The sequence below is a fragment of the Electrophorus electricus genome, chromosome 4, assembly GCF_041902795.1.
Source record: "Electrophorus electricus isolate QZ-2024a chromosome 4, ASM4190279v1, whole genome shotgun sequence".
NCBI lineage: Eukaryota > Metazoa > Chordata > Actinopteri > Gymnotiformes > Gymnotidae > Electrophorus > Electrophorus electricus.
The window spans coordinates 899,418-913,626 of NC_137500.1; the positions used below are offsets into that span (position 1 = coordinate 899,418).

The following is a 14,209-nucleotide window of genomic DNA, read 5'->3' on the forward strand; positions in this document are numbered from 1 at the left end:
TATGATGACTTCAGTGTTACATCTTCTAGCAGAATCTGAGGCCCCTCCCTTTTCTCTCTCGCTAATGACCAAAATCAGATGTTAATATTTTAATATAGGTAAATGTGTAATGCAATTGCTAAAATGGTTTCTTTCTGATTTCTCTTATGGGTCCAAAGGAGCAGGAGATGGGGGACATCTGGTTCTGTTCACATTCGTCACAGGGCCCAAACATTTGTTCCCATTCATTTTCAACAGAGAGTGTGATGGAGTCACCCTCCACCACAGTATTTGATATTTATATGTTCAAATGTACATGCAAATATACACTTATATATGTGATTGAGGGCAGGTCCATCACAGGGAGTAGCAAAGAAATGCTTCAGGGAAGCATTGTGGGATAGCAGCTCAGTGGTTAAGGTACTTAACTTGTAATTGGACAGTTGCTGGTTCAAGTCCCACCACTGCCAAGTTGCTACTGTTGGGCCCCTGAGTAAGGCCCTTATCCCTCAATTGCTCAAGGTGTGCTCAGTCATAATTCTAAGTTGCTTTGGATAAAAGCATCAGCTAAATGCTGTAAATGTAATATAGCATGTGACTTCAAGGGTATGCAAATTACCTGTGGCTTTTGATCTGCAGTGACCAATCAGGCAAGATGGTGCCCTGAGTGGGCCAAAATAATGCCTAGGCCTCCACTGCTTTGTCTACCTCACAGTCATATCAGTGTGGTTACATGCCCATCATAATCAGATTTATCTACTTATCTTATTATACAAGTGGTCATGTAAACAGTATTACATTCTGATTTCATGGATCAGAATATGGCCTAGGAATTAGATTAAGAAATCTGATAAAGAGAGCAGGATTTTAGCTCACTAATCAGATTTCTCAGCATATATACCCTTACTTTCATGTATATCCTTTCTTTCAAATTTCTCTTGAGTCTTAGTACAGACTAAGAGACAAGCACACAAATATATTTGTAGCTGTCCCAGAAGCAGAAGTGTAGGATTACATTTATCTAACGCTTTTTTACCCAAACCGACTTAAAATCATGGTTGAGTACAATTGAGGGTTAAGGGTTTTGCTTAGGGGCCAACAGCGACAACCTTGGGGCTTGAGCTGACAACCTCCTGGACAACAACAAAAATGCTTCTGAGTTAATAAGGTGCAATTCTTAATGATTTCAATGTCCTAAACATGGATATAACCATGAACATTTGTTATTGGCTCTCGTTTTAACAATAACTCCATGTGATCCATAAGAGACATTGTATTAGGTCCAGTTATAAGATGAAAATTTTTAATATTTCAAAATACTGAGAAATATTGCATCATATTGTACCAGATCATGATGATCATACCCAGGAAGGTCTATTGCATCACTGTCTGATGTAAGATTACGCAATCGCTGACGTAAGATTACACAATATGGAGATATATAAAGCAAGACACCATAGGATGAGTGATTTATTTCTGTTACTTCTTGTGCTAAACATCATATTAGATGTAAATTCAGCAGCGTTAGGTTAAATGTAAGTCCAGCTGCATTATAAACACTACTGGAGTGATTCAGATAGTGTCAATCGACAAGTATCAATGCCTCGTAACTGTATCAATATTGAGGACAATTTTTGTTACATTTGTGGGGAAGTGACTTTTGCAAATCAGAAGAAGGACATTGCTTCAAATGCAAAAGTGAAGAAGGCATATCATCTGTATTTCGGATGCAAGATCGGTGCCTCCTGTTTCTGGAGGCATTACAAAGAAGAAGAAGTGGGCAATAGAGTATCTAAATATACCTTCTGCTATCCGACCTCCGACAGAAGTTTCTAATGATCCTTCAGATGATGAAGACGAAATGACTCTGCAGTTTCCTGGACCTTCGACATCGGATGATCATCAGGAAACTGATCCTGACTTCAGTCAAGGTGCATCATCTGCATCACACAGAATAACGCAGGAAGAACTGAACGATCTCGTTCGTGATCTGGAGCTGTCCAAGAGCAAAGCAGAATTACTAGGCTAAAGACTTCAGCAATGGAATCTTCTTCAGGAAAATGTATGAGTGACATTGTATCAAAAGTGGCATCTACAGTTAACTGTCAACTCTTCATAGATGATAAGTTCGACTACCAGCTTAAGGGTGATGAGAAAAAGGCTTGGGATGCATTTCGTCTGGTGTCAACTAACTTCCTTGGGAATGTCAGGCCTGAAACTACAAGGAATTGGTTAAAGACATGTTGTCAATGTATCACAAACTTGGATCGACAATGTCCTTAAAGATCCATTTCCTTCATTCCCATTTGGAATTTTTCCCTGAAAACTGCGCCATGGTAAGCGACAAGCATGGCGAACGCTTTCATCAGGACATTTCAGCATTTGAGAAAAGACACTAGGGGAAGTGGTCCACTGCTATGTTGGCTGATTACTGTTGGACGCTAGTCAGAGATGATCCTGAGCAGGTCCACAAACGACAGGCAAAACAAGGTCACAAATAGACAGGACTTCTGTTACAGTATGTGTTATTTCATAATATTTCTAATGCATAAAAAAACTGTGAATTTCTAAGAAACGATAGCCAAGTCAGCATTTCTATTGTCAAATTCGTGCTCAGCACCTTCAACTTAATTAAAATTGGCTAATTTTATCTCAGAAGCATGCCTTTTGTAAATATTTGTTGTCCAGTGAATTATTAGTCAAGTACCTTAACCACTGAGCTACCACTGCCCTGGAAGCACAAACACCCGCAAAATGACTATCACTTTTAGGGAGACTCTAAAACATAGTACATGATCATAGAAATGAATTATGAACTATTAGTAACCATTAAAAAACTGGTAGAACTATGTTTTCCAGTAAAGTGGGTCCGTGTTTTCAAAAGCCACGGCTGGAAGTTTGAAATTTACATTAAATCATTCTGTGAGTTTATTGGCTGGTTTCAAAGTAGAACTCCAGTTATTGCCTGACTCATTTAAACACTGAGTATTTTATCTTAATACCCAAGTGGATGTTGACAAAATCTGATTTTCTGCAGTTATTCAATTATTAAGTGCATGGTAACACACACTGTAATGTGAATGAAGAATCAACATGAACATGTCTAATTAAACATCTGTCCTAAAACGTCACCTCCGTCATGGTTAGCCGGTCATCCAGCAGGAGGGACACGTCCTCTCCTCCTCAGGATCACAGCACACACCTGCCCTGCTCCCAGTCACCTTCCTATTAATCCTGCTCACCTGTTCCTTGTTTCTTTCCCTCATTATTTAAACTTGCAGGTTCCCAAGGACAGCACTGCACATTAGTGGACTACACTGTCAAGTGTTACGACAGAGTGCAACGCTACATCAAAACGCCTTTTGTTTTCTGCATTGCAGTTGGTTACGTTACGGATAATAAAGAGCACCTTCTTTCAGCCTCACCTCTTGCTTCCTCTGTGTTGCCACCGTCACAACCTTCATCATGGCTGCATGATACAGGCATAAATGTTCGGTGTTAACAATGTTTTATGGAGCTTCTGTGTAAAAGTAATATTCCAATTAACATTAGTCAATCATTTTGCAAAGTAAATTCATTGTCATTTATATAATCCTTAGTTAATCAATACATTTCCACAACCATGCAGGTGTGATGATTATACCTACACTAATTTATGACTATGCAATATAAATAACTACAGCTGAAGGGAAACAGTAAATTATGTAAATACTGTTGGTGGTGTAGTGAATTTGATTGCCTGGAATGCACCTTGTCATAGTAATATTTAACTGACGGTGAATAGTATATCATATACTATACTTAAAGGCTAAGAATGCAGCAACCACAGCAGATCTAAAGGTCTGCATATATTCTGTTGATTTAATTAAACATAGTAATGATTCTTTTTCTGGTCACGTACTCTGTCAGGTTCTCTGTATCAGAATTTACAAATAAAACTACATTTATTACCATGGTATTCAAACAGGCAGCTAATATAATCTAATACTATATTTCAGCAAAAGTTAAAGTGATAGCTTTGTGTGCACCACTATCAGATCTTTGCATCTGTGGCTTTACTGCATGCTATGATGTTTTTGCTGTGGCACAGAGAGAGGATCCAGAGGGGACAGCAACACTTCACTCTGGCTTCAGAGGGGAGAGTGTGACTTCACTGGCTCTTCAGAGGGGAGAGTGTGACTTCACTGGCTCTTCAGAGGGGACTGTATGACTTCCCTGTGTCTTTTGATGGAATTTCCTGTGTGAGATACAAAGATAAGTGAGCAATAACTGTCCTGCAGCCATACATGATCTACGCATGCGCAACTGACATCAAGTTGAGGTTACCTGCTGCAGGACAGCGCCTTCACACTCTCACTTTCAGATCCGCACCATCAGCTCCTTACAAGTGCACCTCTAGTGGTTCATTTCAGAATTGCAGCCACACCTTCCTGCCCTTATGACAGAATGTTTATGTGCCAAAGTGTATACTGCATGTAATAACACTGCGTTCATGTACATGTGGGCAGCCGTTTTGTTCTATAGTTACACCCTGATTAACAGAAGCTTCATTTGTGTTCCATTCAGCGGTATCGGAATAATCCAGGGTCAAAACCAAAAGAGCAATCCAAAAAAAGGGGCAGGCAAAAATCGAAGACAAATCAGGGTATGGTACACACGAAGATCAAAACTAACACTCAGCACGCTTAAAGAACCTAAAGGTAATACTTCGCAATGGCTGAGAGCTCGAGACACGCTTAAATACAAAATCCTCTGAACACACAGGTGACGTCAATATTCCGGTGATAACGATCTGATTGAACGTCTCTGATTGGCTGAGTTGTTGGTCCGGGTGACAAACAGGCTGCTGGGTAGTGTCGTGTGATAGGCGATCGGGCGGTATGGCATCGAGCATTTTTGCAGGTTTGATTGTGTTTTAAATATTTTAATACAGCATCTATATAATTCATTTGTATTTGTCGACATAATGTGAATAATCTACATTCTGATTTCCAGTACTTTTTTTGCACCATGTGTATTTCACTTGGTGCAATAAAACCAGTTTTGTTTTCTGATGTAAATATAAGTGAATAAATTTACTGGCGCTTGTACTGTGTATAATGTCATTTTTAGCTTAATAACCATAAAGTTTACAACAAAGCACCTGAAGTTGAATCACAGGGTAAAAGCTTCAGATTTGCTTAAAGTAGTAAACGTTCCTGCTTGTCCCATTACCATGTCTGATATAAATCCCTCTGAGAATCTGTGGCAAGTGGTAAAACCTATCTGAGGTCTGGTCACAGAACATCAGAGGAATCAACACAATTCCCCAAGTCAGTGTGTAACATGTTTTTAAACTTTCTGAAAAAGAACTGAAGTATTTCCACCAAATATTATTTTATAGATTTATGTTTTTGTTCTAAAAATATGTAGTAGGATAACTTATATTTTGAAAAAGGTCTAATGTTGGAAATATATATTTTTTAGAAAACAAAAACTTAATGTGATTATAACTGAGATGAGATAAAATCATCATAATTGATATAAAAGCATTATAATTGCACGAGTGCATGTACTTTGTCAAATCAAATGTATTTATACAGAGCTTTTTTACAACAGATGTCACAAAACAGCTTTACAAATGTCCATGCCCAAGTGAGCAAGCCAAGGGTCACAGGGGCAAGGAAAAACTCCCTAGAGCATAAGGAAGAAACCTTGAGTGGAACCAAGACTCAAAGGGGGACCCATCCTCCTCTTGCCAACAATGATCACCGCAATAATAACAATTTCAAGAGAAAAATGAATAAATAATAATAAAAAACAACAACAACAAAAACCAATTAATGTCTAATCTGGTTTTCTAGAAGTCTTAGTCTAGTCCCGATGGTGTGCACGTGTCCAAAACCCATCCCACAAGAGAACATCTATCAAGGCAACGGAGAAGTAGTTGGCCTGGCATGGAGATGTGGTGGACCACAGCAGGGGACATCAGTAGCCATGGCAGCTGAGATGGGTTGAGGCTCAGTAACATATCATCAGAGTTAGGTGTACCTCGGCAGAAAGACAAATAGGTTATTAGACATGTCCAGGTATGAGAGTGTGTAAATTAAACTATAATATGCAACAATGGATTCCGGCAGATCTAGCTATGGCAGCACAGCTAAAAGGAAAGAGCCAGAAGGAACCACAAGCATGAGGGCACCCTGGAACATCAGCACTCCACTACTCTCAGTCAACAAACTTGAGTGACAAAATAGAGGTGAAGTGACAGCATCATACAATCCCAGTTTACAACTGGGTAGATTTTCTACTGCGATAGATTTTCTTATTCTTGGTACTAGTAAAGAGCTGCACCTGTTGATCTAAGCAGACATGGTGGATTGTAATGCACTAAGAGTTCTCTAAGGTACTTTGGGGCAAGACCATTCAGTGCTTTGTAGGTTATTAGAAGTATTTTATATTCAATACGAAATTTTACTGGGAGCCAATGTAAAGTAGCTAAGATAGGAGTGATGTGATAAAATTTTCTATTTCTATTAATAACCCTGGCTGCTGCATTTTAAACTATCTGGAGCTTGTTTAGGCACTTAATAGTATAGCCAGATAGTAAGGCTGTAATGCCAGTATACCAGTGGTTTTCAAATGTTTTATACCACGTATCACCTCAGAAAATACTCGGCTCTCTAAGTACCACCACTATGACCAATGGCATTTTATTGTTACTAAAACCATAGTTTGAGAACCAGTGCACTATACAATCACATGTATTGAATAGTGTAATGAATAGCGCCTTCCTGAGGCGCTCGATCTCATCCGCGCCGTCCCCGGCCTTCCCGGACCCACGGTTCACCCAGAACCCAGAATCTGCCCAAATTCCTCGCCAGGTGACCTCTGTGATCTCTCCAGCAAGGAGGCGGGACTATGGTGACAGAGGGTCGGCTGTTGTTTCGCATGTTAAGTAGCCGTGTGCAGTTGAGTATGCGTGTCAAGTAGCTGTGTTTCATGCTGTTAGACTGGCTTTTTAAAATCTTGTATCCGTGTGTAATTAAATTCACTTTTAATCATGATTAAGATTGCATGCGTCTTCTGCATTTCTAAAGTTTTTCCACATTTTTAAAAATAGCTCCCACTAATATACATATTGTTAAAAGTGAATGTTCATTTAAGAATAAGATTAATAAAGTTGACTTAATTGAATGTAATTGAATTAAGTTAATTTAACCCAATCATTTATACACAGGAAACCGAACTGTTTGAATAGTTTTTGTTTATTGTTGATGAAATAAATAATAAATCAATCAAAATTGATTGCGGCTGGCCGCTCTCCTTCACGTCTCTGCGCTGGATGTACTTTTGCAACGCCTCCATCTTGCTCCCAGGCCTCACTTTCTGCCGCCGGATCCACTGGATGTATCTGGATTAACAAAAACACGCGTGTCACCGCAAAACCTTCCATGTTCCAATGCTGCTGCGTTTGTCCTGCATGAATACAGTACATACCTCCTCTCCTCCCTTTCCTTACCCTCGTACAGGTCCCCGTACGAGACGCTCTGGTGTTCCCCGAAGCCCACGAGACGCTCGTCTTCCCGCCCAGGAGAGGAGGACCCATCCTCCTCATGTACTGGACCAGAGGCTCATGTACTGGACCAGGGCGTCCTTGTTCGCCATGGCAGGGTACATTGAAGTGGTGCCACCCTTGCGCTCCCGTTGATGGGCCGCCAACACCATGACAGGGTATCCCACATCGTGCGTCAGCAGCCATTTGAATGTCTGACCCCGGTACTGCCCGAACTGGACAGTGCTCTCGCTCGGCACCAGCCGGGCGTTCCCGGGGTCGCCCCCACTCGCCACCACTCGGTCCTTGGCCTCCTCCCGCACCCTCTCGGTGCTCCGAGCCCGAGACAGGGCTGGCCGCCGCTTGTAGGCATGGACAGCTCCACGGCCTCGGGCGAAAGCTGGAGGGTGAGTTCGCCGGAGGTCTCACGCCTGAATGTGGGCTTGTAATCCATTCTGTCCAAAAGGAGACAAGAGAGGAAAAGACATAAGCGTTGTACGCTTGCTGCGCTCGCACGTCTGCAGAGACAAAAGACGACGCGCGCACAAGTAAAACTTTGACAGACTACTTACTTGAATCGCATACAATGAGATTGTATCTTATGTTTACAAATGGGACTGTATCAAATGTTCAAATGTTCACTAAATGTTCACTAAATTAATAGCTATTATCCCCACGTTTAGTCCTTTCACTCTAAATCAAGAATAATAGGTTAAAATTAGTTTCAGTGAGTGCTAGAATTGATAGACAAATTCAGAACAATAAAATAATTTTTATCTTCATCACGTTCATATACTGCTGAGTTTCATCATACATCCACTAGAGCTACAGACTACAGTGAATCTGGAGTATTTGATGATTAAGTGTAGACCTTTCTATTTACCGAGAGAGTTCTCCACTATCGTCACCACTGCTGTTTACATGCCTTCCGACGCGAATGCCAAGTTATCCATGGAAGAGTTGAGTGCAGCAATCAGCAAACAAGAAGCTGCGCATCCAGACGGAGTTTTTATTGTTGCGGAAATTTATGAACTGTGCTGCCTAAATTTCATTAAAAATGTCTCCTGCCCAACCAGAGGAGACAACACTTTGGATCAGGTTTACATGAACATTGCAGAGACATACAAGGCTGTTCCCCTCCCCCATGTGGGACAGTCCGATCACCTCTCATTGTTCCTGCTTCCCAGGTATGTGCCACTCATCAAACGTGTGAAAATAGCAACAAAGGCTGTTAAAGTGTGGGCAGAAGGGGCTGCCTCCTCTCTACAGCTTCAGTTTCATAACACTGATTGGAGTATGTTCTCCTCACAGGCCACTGTGGACTCTCACAGAGTTCTGAACAAATACACCTCTGCTGTCACGGACTATATAAACTCATGTATTGATAATGTCACCACTGTTATATATGTGAAGATCTTTCCTAATCAGAAGCCCTGGATGAGTGCCGAAGTTGCCTACTGCTGAAGGCATGAGACATTGCTTTCAGGGCCAAGGATGCTGAGGCCTACAGCTCAGCCAGGGCCAATCTGAAAAGGGGCATTAGGAAAGCCAAACCCACCGACAAACTATCTATTGAGGAGCACTTCCACAGCTCCGACCCCCGCTGCATGTGGATGAGCATACAGTCCATCACATGCTATAAACCACCCCCACCAACTCTTCCATCTATCACTACCGGATGAGCTTAATCAGTTTTACACTCGTTTTGATCACAGCAATAGACAACTCACCACATGGGATGGGCCTCCTCCTCATAAGGGTGAACCTCCCATGTTATCCACTGAGGATGTGAACAGCTAGCCACCGGCCCTGATGGCATTCCAGGACATGTCCTCCGAGCGTGTGAAGAACAGCTAGCTCAGATCTTTAATAACATCTTTAATCTGTCACTGGCTCAGACTGCTGTTCCAACATGCTGGAAGACATCCACCATCATGCCGGTACCAAAGCAGTCTTCTGCAGCATGTCTGAACGACTTCCGCCGTGTTGCACTCACACCCATCGTGATGAAGTGCTTTGAGAAAGTTGTTCTCAGTCATCTGAAGGCCGCGCTTCCACCATCACTGGACCCCCACCAGTTTGCATATTGTACAAACAGAGTGACCGAGGATGCCATTTCTACTGACATTCACTCTGCCCTCACCCACCTGGACAACAAGAACACCTATGTATGTATGCTCTTCATTGACTTTAGCTCTGCTTTTAATACGGTCATCCCGACCAGGCTAGTTACCAAGCTCAGTGACCTGTGAGTCAGCACCCCCTTGTGTGACTGGGTTTTGGACTTCTTAACCAACAGACCCCAGGCTGTGAGGTTGAGCAGTCACATGTCCACCAGCCTCATTCTGAACACAGGACTGTGTGTTGAGCCCTCTGCTCTTCTCCTTGTTCACCCACAGCTGTGTGCCTCTGCATAAATCTAACATCATCGTTAAGTTTGCAGATGACACAACCATGATCGGACACATCAGCGATGATGATGATGAAACAGCCTACAGGGAGAAGATCCAGCATTTGGCAACCTGGTGTTCCTCCAATAACCTCTCCCTCAACACTGAAAAGACCAAAGAACTCATTGTAGACTATAGGAAGACCAAAGGCTGCACATGCTCTCCTGTTCATATCAACGGAACAGAAGTAAAGCGTGTTTCCAGCTTCAAGTTCATGGGGGTCCACATCTCTGAGGATCTTTCATGGACACTCAGCACATCTCATCTGGTTAAGAAGGTGCACCAGCATCTTTATTTCCTGAGGAGACTAAGGAAGCACCATCTGTCTCCTCAGATTCTGACTAACTTTTATCGCTGTACCATTGAAGGTGTTCTGAGCAACTGTGACAGTGTGGTACGGCGGCTCCACTGTGGCCGAAAGGAAGGCCCTGCATAAGGTGGTGAAGAATGCTCAGCACATTGTTGGCGCACAGCTCCCTGCCATTGGAGACATTCACCACCAGCGTTGTGTGCACAGAGCACGCAGCATCATCAGGGACTCCTTCCACCCCAACCACACTCACACTACCATCTGGGAGGAGATACAGGAGCATCCGTGCTAGAACCAGTTGGCTCGAATCCAGCTTCTTTCCATTCACCATCACTCTACTTAACTCTACAATACACCGATAAATGTTGCTGCTCCTACACCGTCCATGCGGTGTACCATGGACTTATTTATATTTAGCATTCACCATACTGGATATAGTGTATGTACATCATACACTACTGTTTATATCTATCCTGTATATACTATATAAAGATACACTGTAAATATTCACTACACTATTGTACATACTGCCTACATTGTATTGTAATTTATATTGTTATACTTAATATATTACGTATATATCTTATTATATTTTATATGTCTCACAAATATAACACACACACACACACACAATTATATATATATATATATATAAACAACTTTACATATATATTTTATATATAATGCCATACTTATATATTTATAGTGCACATTTTGGCACGCTTGTTTTGCACATTGCTACTATTTGCACTTCTGGTAGATGCTAACTGCATTTCGTTGCCTTGTACTTGTAATGAGCAATGACAATAACTATCTATCTATCTGTCTGTCTGTCTGTCTGTCTGTCTATCTGTCTATCTGTCTATCTATCTATCTATCTATCTATCTATCTATCTATCTATCTATCTATCTATCTATCTATCTATCTATCTATCTATCTATCTATCTATCTATCGTCAAACTCAGTTTAGCGGACACGTTCAGGAAATTAGGTAAAGTCATGTGACAAGGGGATTGGCAAGCTTGTAATTTAAAGTCGATTAGCTTCACCACTAAGATAACACTGCCCTTCAGAAGGCATGGCGCTGTCGTGTCTACCTCAAGGTGGTTCTCCTTAGTACTTCCTAATCAAAAACAGAAAGGCCTGAACAATGCATTGACCAGTCCACTATTACTGAACAACATGTGAACGAGACAATGATAAAACATGCTGCCAGTGCTGCAAGTACTCGGAAGTAAGTCTCTCTTTTCTGTCGAACATTTTAAAAGTAAGAGTTAAGTTTGACGAGAACTAAAAGTCGTAATTTGACAGAAGAGCTATTAAAGATCATCAAAGCCTACGCTGTTATTTGTGATTTAATCCTAAGTATTGTAAATAATGGTGGCAGGCGTGACACTTGGACATGTTGGACTATGTTACGTTACTCTAGCCTGTCACAACTTGTTTTTTTTGAACAAGGACGTTCTCTTTGCTGTAAGTTAATTTACGTTTAGAAGATTTATATGTGGCTAGCCTGCAAACGGGAAAACAAATATCTGATCATAAGTCTAAAAATATTTTTTCCCTAGTAAAACTGTGGTCCCTTAACAAAGTATTTCTAATGTTCGTCACATCACTGTGGTACAGTTTATAGTGGTATGTAACTAGGGTGAAGGAGCATGACATGATCTTCTGGGCTTCTGCATTTTGCTTGTTAAACTGTGAATAAGTCACACCTGTAACGAAGCTGGCCCGAGTGCCGCAGGGCGCACAGACTCCCTCGACTGAGACACATTTATTCACACACAACACTTATTGGGAACATGACTATACACTTAACAATAAACGAAGACTGTTACTGCTACAGAGCGAGGACTTCACACACGTCCTCACTCAACTTAAACCACACATACAGGGAAAGAACCAACCTCCATGTATACCACCGCCATAGCCTGCTACACTTAAGACAAAATGCACAAACCTACCTGGACGACGGCGTGCTTCAGACGCTTTGTGAGCTCGGGTTGCTATGCGTACCAGGCCTGCAGACCACGGCGTCGCCTAAGTCCGAATGCCGAAGGGGGAGACACCGCAAGCGTTGTGCAAGGAAGCAGAAGCGGGGGAAGCGAGCTGGGGTCCGTGCTAGGCTAAAAGCTAATCCTAGCAGCCCAGCTCTACCATCTCTATTCCTTTCAAATGTCTGCTCCTTGGATAATAAATTGGACTGCATCAAACTCCAGCAGACTACAAAGCGAGAGTTCAGAGACTGCTGTGTTTTTACTGAAACGTGGCTCAGCGACAGTATCCCAGACGCCGCCATTCATCTGAATGGATTAGTCTTAATCCGTGCCGATAGAGACAATGCACTCTCCGGCAAAACACGCGGCGGAGTATGCATTTATATCAATGAGTCCTGGTGTAAAAACTCTGTGCTTGTCGTTAAGTACTGCTCACCGCTGGTGGAGTCTGCTATTGTCAGATGCATACCTTTTTATTTACCGCAGGAATTCACCTCCGTGTTTATAATCGCGCTGTACATTCCACCCAGCGTGAACACACGAGAGGCTCTCCAGGAGCTGTATGGAGCGATTAGTGAACTGCAGAACGTTCATCCAGACGGACTGTTTATTGTCCCCGGAGACTTCAACCACGCAAACGTCAAGTCACTACTGCCCAAATTCCATCAACATGTGAACTTTGCAACGAGAGGCGCGAACGCGCTGGATCTCGTTTACACAAACATCTCCGGTGCGTACCGCGCCCATCTCGGATACTCTGATCACATGTCTGTAATGTTGATTCCTGCATATAGACCGATGGTTAGACGCTCGAACCCGCTTCTGAAGCAGGTGAGAACCTGGCCAGCAGGAGCCTTCTCTGCTCTTCAGGACTGTTTTGAGCAGACGACTTGGATCACGTTCAAGGAGGCTGCTACTGATGGTGGCACTGTTAACCTGGAAGAGTATACAGCATCAGTGACTGGCTACATCAGCAAGTGCATTGATGTTACTGTCTCCAAGACCATCACCACACACCCCAACCAGAAGCCATGGATGACTGCTGAGGTGCGCATGCTACTGAGGACCTGTGACTCAGCCTTCAGAACAGATGACAGAGAGGCTCTCAGGAAAACAAGAGCCAAACTGTCACGTGTGATCAGGGAAGCAAAGCGTGCACACGCACAGAGCATCCATGGACACTTCAAAGACACTGGTGACACACGGCACATGTGGGAGGGCATTCAGGCCATTACTAACTACAGGAAAACATCACCTTCCTGTGACAGTGATGCTATCCTCCCAGATGCACTGAATGACTTCTATGCACGGTTTGAAGCACAGAACAACGTTGCAGCAGAAAAGTCCATCCCTCCACAAAATGACCGAGTGCTGTGCCTGACGGCGGCTGATGTGATGCGTACTCTGCGTGGAGTTAACCCACGGAAAGCTGCTGGACCAGACAACATCCCGGGTCGTGTGCTCAGAGAATGTGTTGACCAGCTTGCAGATGTCCTGAGAGACATCTTCAATATCTCTGAGCTGTGCCGTGGTCCCAACATGCTTCAAGACCACCACCATCGTCCCCATGCCTAAGAAGCCCACAATGTCGTGTCTCAACGACTACCGTCCCATCGCACTCACATCCATCATCATGAAGTGCTTCGAGAGACTTGTCATGAGACACATCAAGACCCAGCTTCCCCCTTCTCTGGAGCCCCTGCAGTTTGCGTACTGCTCCAACTGCTCTACAGATGATGCCATCTCTACCACACTTCACCTGGCACTCACACATCTGGATAAAAAGGGCACCTACATAAGAATGCTGTTCATAGACTTCAGTTCAACATTCAACACCATTGTTCCTCAGCATCTGATTGGAAAGTTGAATTTACTGGGCTTGAACACCTCCCTTTGCAACTGGATCCTGGATTTCTTGACTGGTAGACCTCAGTCAGT

The 14,209-nt window shown here is 42.8% G+C and overlaps 2 long non-coding RNA genes across 4 annotated transcripts; one reads left to right on the forward strand and one right to left on the reverse strand.

Moving 5' to 3' along the window:
* Positions 1 to 476: 476 nt before the first annotated feature.
* LOC145657379 (uncharacterized) lies at positions 477 to 7,627 on the forward strand. Of its 3 annotated transcripts, XR_014123014.1 has the most exons (4): positions 477 to 2,497; positions 3,261 to 4,624; positions 4,744 to 4,881; positions 5,578 to 5,794. It is a non-coding gene; the product is annotated as an uncharacterized LOC145657379 (long non-coding RNA). The 3 variants fall into 3 exon arrangements; XR_014123015.1 differs by lacking the exon at positions 5,578 to 5,794 and adding an exon at positions 7,491 to 7,627 and having other exon boundaries at positions 3,261 to 4,881; XR_014123013.1 differs by having other exon boundaries at positions 3,261 to 4,881.
* LOC145657380 (uncharacterized) lies at positions 5,949 to 12,712 on the reverse strand. The gene is made up of 3 exons (XR_014123016.1): positions 12,239 to 12,712; positions 7,459 to 7,968; positions 5,949 to 7,372 (listed from the first exon to the last, which is right to left on the reverse strand). It is a non-coding gene; the product is annotated as an uncharacterized LOC145657380 (long non-coding RNA).
* Positions 12,713 to 14,209: the final 1,497 nt, after the last annotated feature.